This window comes from Alosa alosa, chromosome 14, assembly GCF_017589495.1.
Source record: "Alosa alosa isolate M-15738 ecotype Scorff River chromosome 14, AALO_Geno_1.1, whole genome shotgun sequence".
In the NCBI taxonomy this organism is placed as follows: Eukaryota; Metazoa; Chordata; class Actinopteri; order Clupeiformes; family Clupeidae; genus Alosa; species Alosa alosa.
Genome location: NC_063202.1, coordinates 17,635,595 through 17,649,179, shown reverse-complemented (window position 1 = coordinate 17,649,179; position 13,585 = coordinate 17,635,595). Strand labels below are relative to the sequence as shown.

Below are 13,585 nucleotides of genomic sequence, written 5' to 3'. Positions count from 1 at the left end.
GGGTATGTATTACAAATATATTACACATGTTAAGGGTACCTTTGTCCCAGTATGCCTTATAATACAGCTAGTTATCAACTTATCTCCAGTTGATAAATTAGGTAAATGTTTAGCTTTTGCGGTATGGACATTATCATGTATTGCCACCATGGACAAGGGGCAGATTACCTTTCACTGGCCTCTGAGGACCAGGATTAAAAAGGGAGGAGGTGGCTGCACCACCTTTGTTTTAAAATGTAATATGATCAGAAGTCTGTTGCACCATTCTCGGCAGGTGACTAGAGCTGGGGGATGCAACACACTCCAATCAGATGACCAGATTCTGACACAATGGAGCACACATACTGCTGTATCGCCTTCATCCACAGCCATAAAACACTCACTTATTGGTGCAAAAAGAGAATGTTTTGACATTTGTCTCGATGGCAAGTTTCAGTTTTGTTCTCGAATGACAGCAAAATACAAATAATGAAATGCAATATGCTCACAGAATTGAGCCTCAAAATTCAGTTAAAAGATGCAAATATTGTTGTCTTTCTTTTCTATTGGATTTTTTCACAAAAGAATTTTCTCTAGTATGAAGCTTCAAGAAAAAACTTCAGGCAATGACAGAGTAAACTGACCCTTGAAGAACAGGCCAGGTCAACCAGTTCTACAACAAGCTTATCCTGCATTTTGGCAATTTAGATATCAAGTTTGTAAACAAGACGGCATGGCAAAATGAAGACTTCAACAAACCAGAGTATAATGCCTAATTTAATAAGGAAAACAAATATGTCCACAGTAATTTGGTCTCAAATGTAGCCCATGCGAATTTGTGTTTTCACATGTAAGATGATACCATCATAACTTTACTGGGATGAGTGAAACAAAAGTCTGAGTGTATACTGATTACACAAGTAACTGTAGGGGGCAGGAATGTGGTTCTCAGATCAAACCAAAGAGCCGACATCTAACATCCTTGAAAAGTGCTCGTGAGGAAATAGAGAGAAGGATAATTCTCCATAAACTGGTCACATTTAATGACTTCACAATCACAACACTTTGTTTTCAGTCCAAATGGCTAAACATGGAGTAGATTCTTAAAAAAAACATAACACACTAAGAAAACATTGCATTTAGTAACTAAACAATCAAACGGTATTAGCCTACACTTGTGGCAACTACCACCAGAGGATCTATCGTGTTGATAAAGGCAGCCTGGCATTCTTGAGTTAATAACAGTCATAGTCCAGATTGACATCAGATGGATCTGGATCAGCTATTAACCAGTGAGATTGACTACAATGGGACAGCGCCTTTAAGATGGAACTGCTCAGTGACCTTCAACTGAAGATTCCTATAGCTCATGGTCACTGTAATAAGAACAAGGTTAATATTCAGGCAGCCTGACTGGGTCGAAAAAAGCAGTTCCATTTTTTTAGATGTGTACTAAATGTTGCTGCATGACCAACAACATACAGTAAGAGTAACATAACAATCAATTTATTTATCCCATTAAAGCTATCGTCGGATAATTTTGTAGACCTTGTTTGCCAACATATTTCACACAGACATTAATCTTTCATTTACAGTCTTGAGTGACTGGCAGGAAAGGACAATATTTCCAGTGTGTCGCGTGGGATTTATTTCAGTTCATAAATGTGAGGCCACTGGAAATTAAGCAGTCTACAAGATCAGCAGCTTTCACTATAGAAACCCCACTGTGAATCCATTAAACCCTGCTGATTTTAGCAACATATAGGCATGTACTGTAGGTGACCAGCAATATATTTGGAGTAGATTTGCAATGGTATCCCTATTTGCAGGGACGTCACTAGGATTGAAAGACAAGGAGGACTTAGCCCCCAGGGTGTATGTAATGCAAGTACATGTGCAACAGGGACACCATGCCATTAGTTTTCACTCTCACAATATTGCTGATTATAATGCTAATTATAACAACAGTCTGCGGGGACTGATATAGGCCTATCTTTCCAGTGGCGTCCCAGAAAATGTTAACAGGGGTGGCCGGTTGAGGCCATTGCAAATCTTGGGGTGGCACACCAGAGACGACTGGGTATGTCATTATCCCCTCCTCTAGCCAAACTTGGACACCAAGTCGGACATGCAAAAAATTAATATCTATGCAGAATGTTTTCATTTACTTTGTGGCTGCTTTGCCAGGGATTATCATAGATAACACATATGATGGCTTGTTGGAAAGGTGGGGCTGTACTGAATCCAACAATACCAAATATGTAAATATAGTATGACAAATTAGGGTGTTCTGTCACTCAATGTATGAGGTGTCCAAAATGAAAGAAAACAGAACACTGGCAAAATACAGTCTCAAGTCCAAATCACATTATCAGTGGTGAGAAGAATGTTGACAAATTCATTGTTACTGCAAGGTAAGTGCTGATCTATATCTACATTTAATAATTATACATTTCATATGAAACACAGATCCAATTGAATCAGGTAAACATTGGAATGAAACACCTTGTGTTTCATTCCAATGTGGAAAACATTTTGAAAAGGGCAAGAAAAAAGATCCTTATGTCCAAAAAACCCCACAGTAGAAGGCCTCCAACGCATACTTACCCTTGCTCAGCAGATGGAGAGATGGTGATGTCCATAAAACTCTGGCTCCATATACAGATGATAAAGTTTCATATCATGTATCATGTAGAGCAAACTACTGCAGTAAGACAAAAATCAGTGAGCAGCAGCAAGTTGCAAATGTTGAGAGTGAGAGCACATCTGCACCAAGAAGGCCGAGTAGGGTTGATACAACATCATTTCAAATACGGAGAGATTGTTTCATTTGTGGGAAGGCCAGCTCTAAACCAGAACCTCTGACAGCAATTTCAACTGGAACAGGCCAAGTACCAGAGACAAGGTCCTTCTGGCAGCTTCTGAAAGGCTTGATGAAGATAAAAAGGGAGATCCAAGGTCTAACAAGAGCCAAGGAGCAGGACCGGAGCACTCAATGCTTAAAGTGATTTTTATTAGTGCAAACTGATTAACGTTTCGACGCCCATGCGTCTTCTTCAGAGTCAAAACCAAAGATGATGAAGATGTACAACTTTGAATTCTTTCATGCTCAAATCTCTTTGCATACGATACCAAATACCATAAAATGCCTTGCACACTACATATCTAAATGAAATATAGCAGAAGCCATAGAAAAGAATAAAAAAAAAAGCAGACCAATGTCTATAACAAAGCCTTTATTAAGCTCACTGAAGACATTGATAAAACAGTATTGTCCAAAGGTATGAAAGTGAGGACTCTCAACTCGTTCACTGATAGCTATGAGAACATACTAAAGACCATTGCTGAGCAAGAAGGTGTGTCAACACAAGAAATATAGATCAAGGACAGTGGTGTCTACATCCCAACTGTTCTCACTTGAGACGCTGAACATGGAATTGTTGATGCAGCCATCAACAACTTTTACCAAAATGAAGACACCCTGGATGGGAAGCATACAACTCATGTTATAGCATCGTTGTGTTCCGAAGAGGCCAAGTCTCCACAGCAGAGAAATGCCAATAGCACAGGTTCCACAGAGGTCCCTCACCACCTTAAACATGTTTGATATGAATGGAGATAAACTTTACAGGTACATTTTGTCCATTATTTTGTCCATTCTTCACATTCAGGGTGTCTTCATTTTGGTCAAAGTTGCTGATGGCTGCATCAAAAATTTTATGTTCAGCAACTCCAGTGAGGCCAGTTGGGATGTAGACACCACTCTCTGTCCTTGATATCTGGTCTGCTGCAACAGATGTGACAAGTGCCTGACTTCTGTATAGGAAACCCCATTGCACTGAGCTCATTGATGACTGTCTTACTACCAAACTCATGATGTATCAAAATTGGAAGTCCCAGTGTGATTGGCGTATGGATGTGACAGCTCTGTTCAATGAGATCATGACAAATTGCGATAACACACAGATTCTCCTTTTAAGCTGGGTCATCATTAACCTGACTCTCGCTAGATGAATTTCGTTCCGCCTAGCTCCACTCATCCACCTGGGATCGATCCATTGGAGTGGTGCTTCAGAAGCCACTTGTCCGTCATATATTGACGTGCTACTTCAACCACTCACATCGAAGCCAACCCGTGACGCTAAGAACAGTCTCACAGTCGCTTCTACGCTAGGGCACATCTATGAAACTCCCGCCCTGCGTCCTGATTGGCTCTACCATACAATCTCGTGCTGAAATCACTCTCAACGGAATCGATCCCAGATGGATGTGAGTGGATCTATGAAACTCCCGCTCTGCGTCCTGATTGGCTCTACCATACAATCTCGTGCTGAAATCACTCTCAACGGAATCGATCCCAGATGGATGTGAGTGGAGCTAGGCGGAACGAAATTCATCTGGCGAGAGTCAGGTTAGGTCATCATCACATGTTTGGTAATCTCTGTGGGCATGTTAATCAACACACCAGTTCACAAAGTCATACAGGATGTTGGGTACATATTTGCTGCATTGGAAACATAATAGACAGTCACTGCTGACATATTACTCACTGTCATACTCTACCTGATCCATGCTCTTCCTCAATATGTCTGCAGCCCTGTGTAATATTTGGATTTTATGTCTGTGAGTTTAGCAGCTTCCCTCAGTGCACAATATGGTCATACTATCTGAGCAGATCAGATCTGACTGTCTTGGACGTGGAACAAATGCAAGCCTGTCTTTGTGCTGTATCAGCTTTTCCTTTAGTTTCCAGGATCTATATTTCTTGTGTTGAACTATGGACACACCTTCTTGTTCAGCAATGGTCTTTAGTATGTTGTCATAGCTATCAGTCGAAGAATTGAGTCCTCACTTTCATATCTTTGGACAATACTGTTTTATCAATGTCTTCAGTGAGCTTAATAAAGGCTTTGTTATAGACATTGGTCTGCTTTTTTGATTCTTTTCTATGGCTGCTGTTATATTTCATTTAGATATGTAGTGTGCAAGGCACATTTTATGGTATTTGGCATCATATGCAAAGAGATCTGGGCATGAAAGAATTTGAAGATGTACATCTTCATCAAGCCTTTCAGAAGCTGCCCGAAGGACCTCGTCTCTGGTACTGGGGACAGCCATGGCCTACTGGTTAGGGGTTCGGGCATGTAACCGAAAAGTTACCGGTTCGATCCCCGACCCAGAAGGAAAAAAAGGAAAAAAGGCGGGGGAAGTGATTGAGCACTTCTCTCCCATGCCCACATCCACGGTGCCCTTGAGCAAGGCACCTAACCCCTCACTGCTCTCCGAGCGCCGCTGTAGTAAAGCAGCTCACTGCTCCGGGTTAGTGTGTGCTTTACCTCATTGTGTTCACTGTGTGCTCTGTGTGTTCACTAATTCACGGATGGGATAAATACAGAGACCAAATTCCTTGTATACGCAAGTTACTTGGCCTATTATTTACATTGTGCCTGTACCAGTCGAAATGGCTGTCAGAGGTTCTGATCTAGAGCTGGCCTTCCCACAAATGAAACAATCTCTCCGTATTTGCAATTATGTTGTATCAACCCTACTCAGCCCTCTTGGTGCAGATGTGCTCTCACTCTCAACATTTGCAACTTGCTGCTGCTCACTGATATTTGTCTTACTGCAGTAGTTCACTCTACATGATATGAAACTTTGATTTTGGAGGAAATATCATCTGTATATGGAGCCAGAGTTTTATGGACATCACCATCTCACTCTCTGCTGAGCAAGGGTAAGTATGCGTTAGAGGCATTCTACTGTGGGGTTTTGGACATAGGGATCTTTTTTCTTAAGTAGGCTCTACTGTCCACTGCTGGTCTGTCAGACAAAAGCTAACAATATTATTTTCCATTATTCAGTAATGACATGACCAAATCTAAATTCAAGTGAATATAAATATTTTAATAAAGGTGTTCCATCCCAATGTTAACCTGATTCAATTGGATCTGTGTTTCATTTAAATTGTTTAATACTGGGACATGAAATGTATCATTATTAAATGTAAATATAGAGCAGCACTTACCTTATGTAACTTACCTTGCAGTAACAATGAATTTGTTAACATTCTTCTCACCACTGATAATGTGATTTGGACTTGAGACTGTATTTTGCCAGTGTTTTCTTTCATTTTGGACACCTCATACATTGAGTGACAGAACACCCTAATTCGTCATACTATATTTACATATTTGGTTTTGTTGGATTCAGTACAACCCTACCTTTCCAACAAGCCTTCACATGTGTTTCTATGATAATCCCTGGTAAAGCAGCCACAAAGTAAATGAAAACATTCTGCATTGATATTAATTTCTTGCATGTCCGCTTATTTTAGGTGTATGTTTACATGTCTCTTCTTATTCCATACATCAAGATATTCACATCCAGTCTTTTCTAGTAGGTAAAGTAACTTCCATATATAACTATAAACATGCCAAGTTTCAAAGGTCTCAGAGCTTGTGTGATTGATCTGCACTAATTTGTATGCCTTAACTCCAATACAGACAGGCTATATTTTAGTCCTTTTTTGGTTTTGGGGTGTATAACAATATCTGTTAATTTAACAATCTTAGCAGTAAAATATTTTTAGCCAAGAATCCATTTCATATATGGGAGACCTTAGAGATGAGGAAAAACATTGTTGGGTTTAGTTCTACCTCCGGTAGGGGTATCTAAAAAAATTGGGGCCATTGTCACTAGCCTAATATGGGTGTTTGGGAATGAACGTTGACTCAGATGCTTTTTGAGACTTTGAGCTAAATGTCCCAGCCTGGTGTTTAGGATGCATCATAGACAGGTTATCTTTCTGGTAGCCTATATATTTTCCATTAGAAAACCATCACGTAGCGAACGTGTTGTGGCTAACTCACTTAGCTCCTGTTAGTAGCCTAGGTTATGGTCATAAGCAAATGAGATGACAGTCGAAAGATGCAATTAGTGCTGTTATCATTTTTCTTGGTAGCCTACTGTAGCTATAACCGCATTTATGGTTTTCTACAAATACATCAATAATCAAATTGGCCTCCATCACTCAACCAATGCTAACGGTAACATTATTTTACCTACTCTAGGCAATTGATATAACTTAAGATTAACGTAGCCTACCTGCAGTAAAAACCAAGCATGTCCGATAAACATTCTCAGATTTATTTCGGCTTCAAGAAGAATTGGGAATTACATGTCATGCAGAAATCATCCTACCCTTATTAGACGTTCTCTGGGGTAAACTACAGTCTTGTCCTTGTAGGAAGCGTAGTGTCTTTCCAACCCACTTTAGATTAACTTCCAACAAAATTACGTCTCACTGCAACGATGCGCCATCTGGTGGACAAACGACTACGTGACGCCAATACTGGAAATGCAGCCAAATTATTATGATGAATATTTGGTTTTTCCTTTAATCCTACTGAATTTGTAATTATGTATCGGCCGTTGTAATTGCCGATACTGATGGTATGTGCGTGCGTGTGTATATGTGTGCACCACCATCTACAGGCCAATGAGTGTACAGTCACTAAATGTACACATAACTTAATTTTTAGACCCCCATGGACCCCCAGAGAATTCCAGGTTAATCATACAAATAAAATTTGGTGCAGTTCTGAACATCTTAACTGAAGAGAGGGGCGATTAAAGCAGAATGATATTGCATTTTCATTTTTTACCGGGGGGGTGCAAATCAGAAATGAGTAGCTAGGCGGTCATATAATGATTGTCAAAGTTTTTTTTTTTTCCCGTCATCTACTTTCCTGAATTTTTGGTCAACGATACCCGGGACACCGGGGCACATGAAATTTGGTGGGTATGTAGCCCCACTAGACTTTTACGGAAAAAATTTGTTTGGTCCCGGGGGCCACTCCTCCCCCGCGCTGGGCCCCCTGAAACCCAAAAAATGCAGTTTTTCCTAAATAACTACCTGAACCGTCGCACCAAGGATAAAGACATTTTTATGGTATAGGCCTAGGCCTACTTGGGGTTGTCTGAAGCTAACTATCTGAAGCTAGGCCTGCTTGAAAACACTGAAATAGCCTTGGCTACTGTCATGTTGGATATTGAGTTTCGTTATAAATGTATCTTAAAGATAGGCTACAAATCGGTTCGCTAAATATGCCAACCTGTTCGTAGGCTATAGGCAAAAAAATGAGAGCCACTGCAACACTGTCCACTCTAATGTTTCTCATGTGTCAAAGGGAATAAATAATTGCCATTAGCAACTTACTGCCAATGCAATTACAACATATTTATAAAATACACATTTTAATAAACATAATAATAATTAGGCAAGAATTACTCAAATGTATGGTCTTTTTATTTCACAAAATAAAACCACAATTGATGTCTGGGCCAGAAGGTTCCTCTTTTTGCTGGCATTGGTGAGCAGGTTCAATGCATATCCTCTCCTCCAAGCTGGCTTGGTTGTGCAGGTGTTTTAGTCCAGTCCTCTTCTCAGGCAGCACCAGTCAACTAACCAACATCTAAGTTAAAACTGTTTCCCAAAACTATCATACTTACATACATGTAGTACTTTGTAAGTCTTGACCATGATAGTATCCAAAGTTCAGTAGTCTGGACTAAGGTGGTCATTACATATAGTAGCCTAACACGCTGACTGACACCTGCAAATAACAGACTTACAGTAATGATGTATGAAATCATCTCTCTCTCTTTTTTTTTTTTGTAATTCAGGGTCATCAAGTTAATTCATTGGTTCATATAGGCTGACCTTGTAAATTAACGACTGCTTTGAATTCACTTTTAAACATAAGTCATTTAAATGTGCTGGTGAAACTGTTGTATACTCTATTGTTATTTACCCTCTATTCACTTGTTTACACCGTCATCTCTGTGGTGCAGTGCAATAAGGCTGATGATAGCCTGCGATGTGCAGCACATGACAGTCAGCTGTCCAAGAGTTCGAATCTGGATTGAAATAGTTATTTTGACTACAATATTCTCACCATTGTTTACCTATAAGTCTATCTATTATGCAGATCATATTATCCCCCCACTCCATGACAATGTTAAAATCAAAGGCTACATATTCTCAACTGACTGATCAAAAGTGTGCACCTTGTATTATTATCTGCAGATGTGTGACTTTTACTTGTGTGCACGTGGCTGCAAATTGGCTTTCAAATAATATATTTTATGCCTAAGCCATTTTAAAATATGGATGTATGGTGGTTAGAAGTGTATAATATCAACCAGAAACTTAAATCCGTTTATAATTATCAATTTGTACACAAATCTGGAGTTAGTGCAGTCTTTCACATGAAAATCCCCTGAAATTGTTCTACTATACTTCTACCACAGGTCGAGAGGTGTAGTTTGAACTAGCTAACTTTACGACTAGGGTTGCAAAGGGGCGGAAAATGTCCTGCAAATTTCTGGAAACTTTCCATGGGAAGTTAAAGGAACCGTATGTAAGATTGTGGCCAAAACTGGTACTGCAATCACTTTAAAATTACTGTAGAGCGGTGTATCCCGTCCCCCTCCCCCCTGACTGGCAGAACTGGCAACCAGGATGCCGAAACACTACTGACTTCGTGATTAGTAGATAGGTGGAGGATGGCGCATCAGGCCAAAACACAACATGACAACATCAACATCAGTTGAGGGCTGCAACTTCACTTTTTAAATGACAATATCTTGGCTGGACTACTGTTGTCAGTGATATAAGCAGGGTTCTAAATTAACACCCACCAACCCACCAAATGCGGGTTCAAATTTATTTTGGCGGGTGTTAATAAAAACTTACTAGCCAGTTTGGCCTGTGATGCATGAGGCATTACATGCATGATACATTAGGCTCTGTTCTTGGTCATATATCCCCCTGGCAGTACTTCCTACATTTCCCATGACCATTGTGCTGTAATGCTACGTGATGACGTTTCATACGCCCATTGGCTGCGCGCAGTTTGCTGTGAAACCAGCGTGTGAGATGATGGAAACAAACGAAGCGTCTACCAGAAAACACAAGGAATTAGAAGTACGAACAGAGTCAGAGCAGGGAGGATAGACTGAAACAGGAGGGAGTTAGCCAGTAAAGTAAAGTAAAAAGTATATAACGCATGTACATAACACGTCACGAAATATTAACGCAATTAACGCATTGTGTTTACCTATTTTCTTTGTGGGGGGTTGATGTCATGTAACGGAGGCCGCAAAACCTTGAAGCAGCAAGATGGTTTATTTAATTTATTGTCTATGGAGTTAGGTGAAGATGGAACGTGAGGAGGTTGTAGGCGAAAATGTTCAGTTTTAAAAAGTTGCCTGATCTGTGATCACCACCACCAGGCGCATAACGCACTATGCGTAGGTCACCGAGAGACAGAGGAGAGACCAACATTTAGCCAATAAATAGTAGCTGTACGGCAAACTGTTTTTCACTCTTGTTAGAGAAAGTATACAATGTCAACATGCACCAACAGCATGTTACATAAAGATGATACTTTTCGGGTCCTCTCTATGAAGATCCAACTTGAACGTAGGCCCTTTGCTACTCCATTTAATTGAGAACGCGTCTGAGCACGCACGAGAGAGAGAGAGAGAAAACGAGTGGCAGGTTCCAGCTGGCTTGTCATTGTTGATGATAATTGATATTTCCTTTTTAATAGGTTAAGATTAAACTAAATGCGGCAGTGGCTGGGACAGACTTATGGGGGCGAGAAGAGGAATGAAGCAGGGGATGAGGATATCGACAGAGAGATAGATAGATATCCCAAACATGAAATGAAGTGTTTGCACTTTCTGTGTATATTTTGTGGTATGTATTCATGGCAACAATGTTAAAAGTTTATAGATTAAACTGCTGGCTTCATTAGTCCATCATGCCCGTTTCATTCGTCCCGACCGTGGAATGCTTGAAGCGACAGTAGACAGTGAGGGTCATTCAAATCATTTGTAAATATAGGCTAGTTAGTTAATTTACTCGCATTTGGCAAGGCGAGTGCATGCCTATTTTAAACCCTGTAGCAAGTGACGGTAGCGTCCTCCTTTTCCTTCTATCAGTTCCTATGTCCACTTGGCCAGTCTTGCAGATGCAAATGAAAAAAACGGTTTTGGGGAGAGTAGTTAGTAGAACTGATTTAGAAGTGGACTGTTCCTATAACTACATTCCTGTAACTACGAAAGACACTATTGCTACTATGCTTTTGGGTAACCCAGCCCTGCACCACAGAGCCCTGCACAACTGTTTCACTGCACATTTAAAGCAGCACCAATGTAGTGCAGTGTTCCTACCCAAACAGCAACTTCATATGGCTATTTTACAAGCGATAAAACCTACTCTGAGTGATGTTTGCCCTATTAAAAGTTTGTGCCATCAAAATGATTTTGGAAACGTTATTTTAAGGTAAATACAAATACTCTTTACGGGGGACTTTAAATGACACATGTATACACATTAATTCAAGGCAGTCATTAGGCTGTAAATGCTATTAGTGTCTCCCTATGTCGGTGTAATAGAACAGTGTCAGAGAAGCACCTACACTTTCTATCTGTCAGGGACCTGAAATGTGCATGTGGACAAGTTAATTCAAGGCAGTCATTAGGCTGTAAATGCTATTAGTGTCTCCCTATGTCGGTGTAATAGAAGAGTGTCAGAGAAGCACCTACACTTTATATCTGTCAGGGACCTGAAATGTGCATGTGGACTCATGCACACACATACACAAACATTTATACCCAGTTGAGGATGCTGGGAGATCACTCTCCGCATCTTCTTTCTGTAGCCTGTAACTGCCTATACAGGTATTTCTTTTCGATGGCCATCCCTTCATGGTCCTTGCTTCATGGTCAAGGCTGTGATTACTCATTCTTCTCTCTCTCCTTCTAAAATAATGAAGATGAGATTAGATTCAACTTTATTGTCATTGTGTAGAGTACAAATACAGAGACAACGAAATGCAGTTTGCGTCTAACCAGAAGTGCAAAAAAGCAGAAAAGTGAAATGTGACACACAGTATAGACAGGTGGTGCAGTATAAGCAGTAGAAGACATATGTGCAGTGTAGACAGTAGTATACAGTTAAGAAAGTGGTATGGTTTACAGTAATATAAATTAAATATAAATATGTGCAATGTATTAGCAGTAGCCTTATAAGAGCAGGATAGATATGGATATGCAGTGTGAACAGTGTATGAATATCATGTACAGATATGTGCAGTGTAGTCGCAGTAACATTATAAGGCTAACAAAAATAATACAATATAGATATACAGTGTGCAGTACATTAACAGTAATATTATAAAAACAGAATAAATTTGGATATTCAGTATGAACCGTAGACAGATATATAGACAGATATGTGCAGTATAGTAACAGTCAACATTATAAGTAAGTGTATGCACATTAAGAACAGTAAAGAGCTGTAGAATATAGATGTATAAGCTTAAGTGTAATTGCACTATGCATATTTTTACGTATAAATAGAATACTATGGATGGTATAGGGTAGTGTAATTGAAGATAAAAACATGTTAATAAATCATAGGGCTTAATTATACCACATTTAATATTCTTATAATATATTCCACATCCACATAATCTTTATTTACACCATGCTCACTGGAGGACTGAAGGCATGAGCTCACTTGTAGCAAGTGTGTAATAAAAAACCTAAGATTAAACGTAAGGCATAGGCTACCAGCTTGCCAGCCAGCATTGATTATGGGCAGTCTGGATGGATGGATTGATAGACAAATACTTTATTCATCCTGAGGGAATTTTAACTAGACTATTTCATTCAAAACCAAGACATATTTGCCCTTTCTTGTTTGTCAAATAGTCTAACACGAACTAAGAAACTATATTTCTAATTCAAACAGTTTAGATTGTCTTAAAAACATTAAGCTATCTGCTAATGTCAACACGACTAGCAAACAACAAAAGTCATCAAATAACAAGCATTGCAAATGTTACGGTCATGCACACATTGTGGAATTGCTGATAGGCCTAATAACGCCGTAATAACCAGAATAATTTGCAATAGCAACAAATAAAATGACTTTATTACCTGAGCTGATCCACGAGCTTCTGGTGTGGTAGTTCTGCTGCTCCGCATCCAGATCCAGATGTAACGTTACGTTAGCAAGTTGAGTGAGTCAATCTTCCGTAGTAAAACAAAAAAATATGTTTAAAACCTACCAACCAAACCACAGTAAAGCCTATATGTAATGTCTATGAAGAAATGTTCAAATATAAAATCGGTGCCTGAACGGCAGAAGTATTACACTGAACGTAGGTTGGTAGGCCTATTCCTGTAACGCAAAGCGTGCTGTCAAGCAAGCCATCAACCCCTTGTTGCTGAAGGACTCCTTCACACGTTTACCGCAGTAGGATTCGGTGGTCACAAAGCATAGACGTCACAAAGGGGTAAATGGATCGTCCAGCGACAGCAACCGTCATAGCAACGACGCCAACATTCTATGAGAAACATTTTAATGTAAGATCGGAACGTGATTATTACATCATCCGGAACTTTTTCGCAAGCCGGAACAAATTGTTCAAGACAGAGCTACTTTGAGCCTCGTAAATGGTGTAAAACAGTGATTTATTTGCATTGCTAGGCCGATGCCTGAGGCACCACAACGAAACACTGTGTTGGT

General features: G+C 39.8%; 1 long non-coding RNA gene across 2 annotated transcripts; it reads right to left on the bottom strand.

Annotated features, from left to right (window-relative positions):
- Positions 1-11,111: 11,111 nt before the first annotated feature.
- Positions 11,112-13,458, bottom strand: LOC125307376. Of its 2 annotated transcripts, none has more exons than XR_007195693.1 (3): positions 12,994-13,458; positions 11,616-11,811; positions 11,112-11,488 (listed from the first exon to the last, which is right to left on the bottom strand). It is a non-coding gene; the product is annotated as an uncharacterized LOC125307376 (long non-coding RNA). The 2 variants fall into 2 exon arrangements; XR_007195694.1 differs by lacking the exon at positions 11,112-11,488 and having other exon boundaries at positions 11,512-11,811; positions 12,994-13,086; positions 13,211-13,458.
- Between the last annotated feature and the right edge of the window lie 127 nt (positions 13,459-13,585).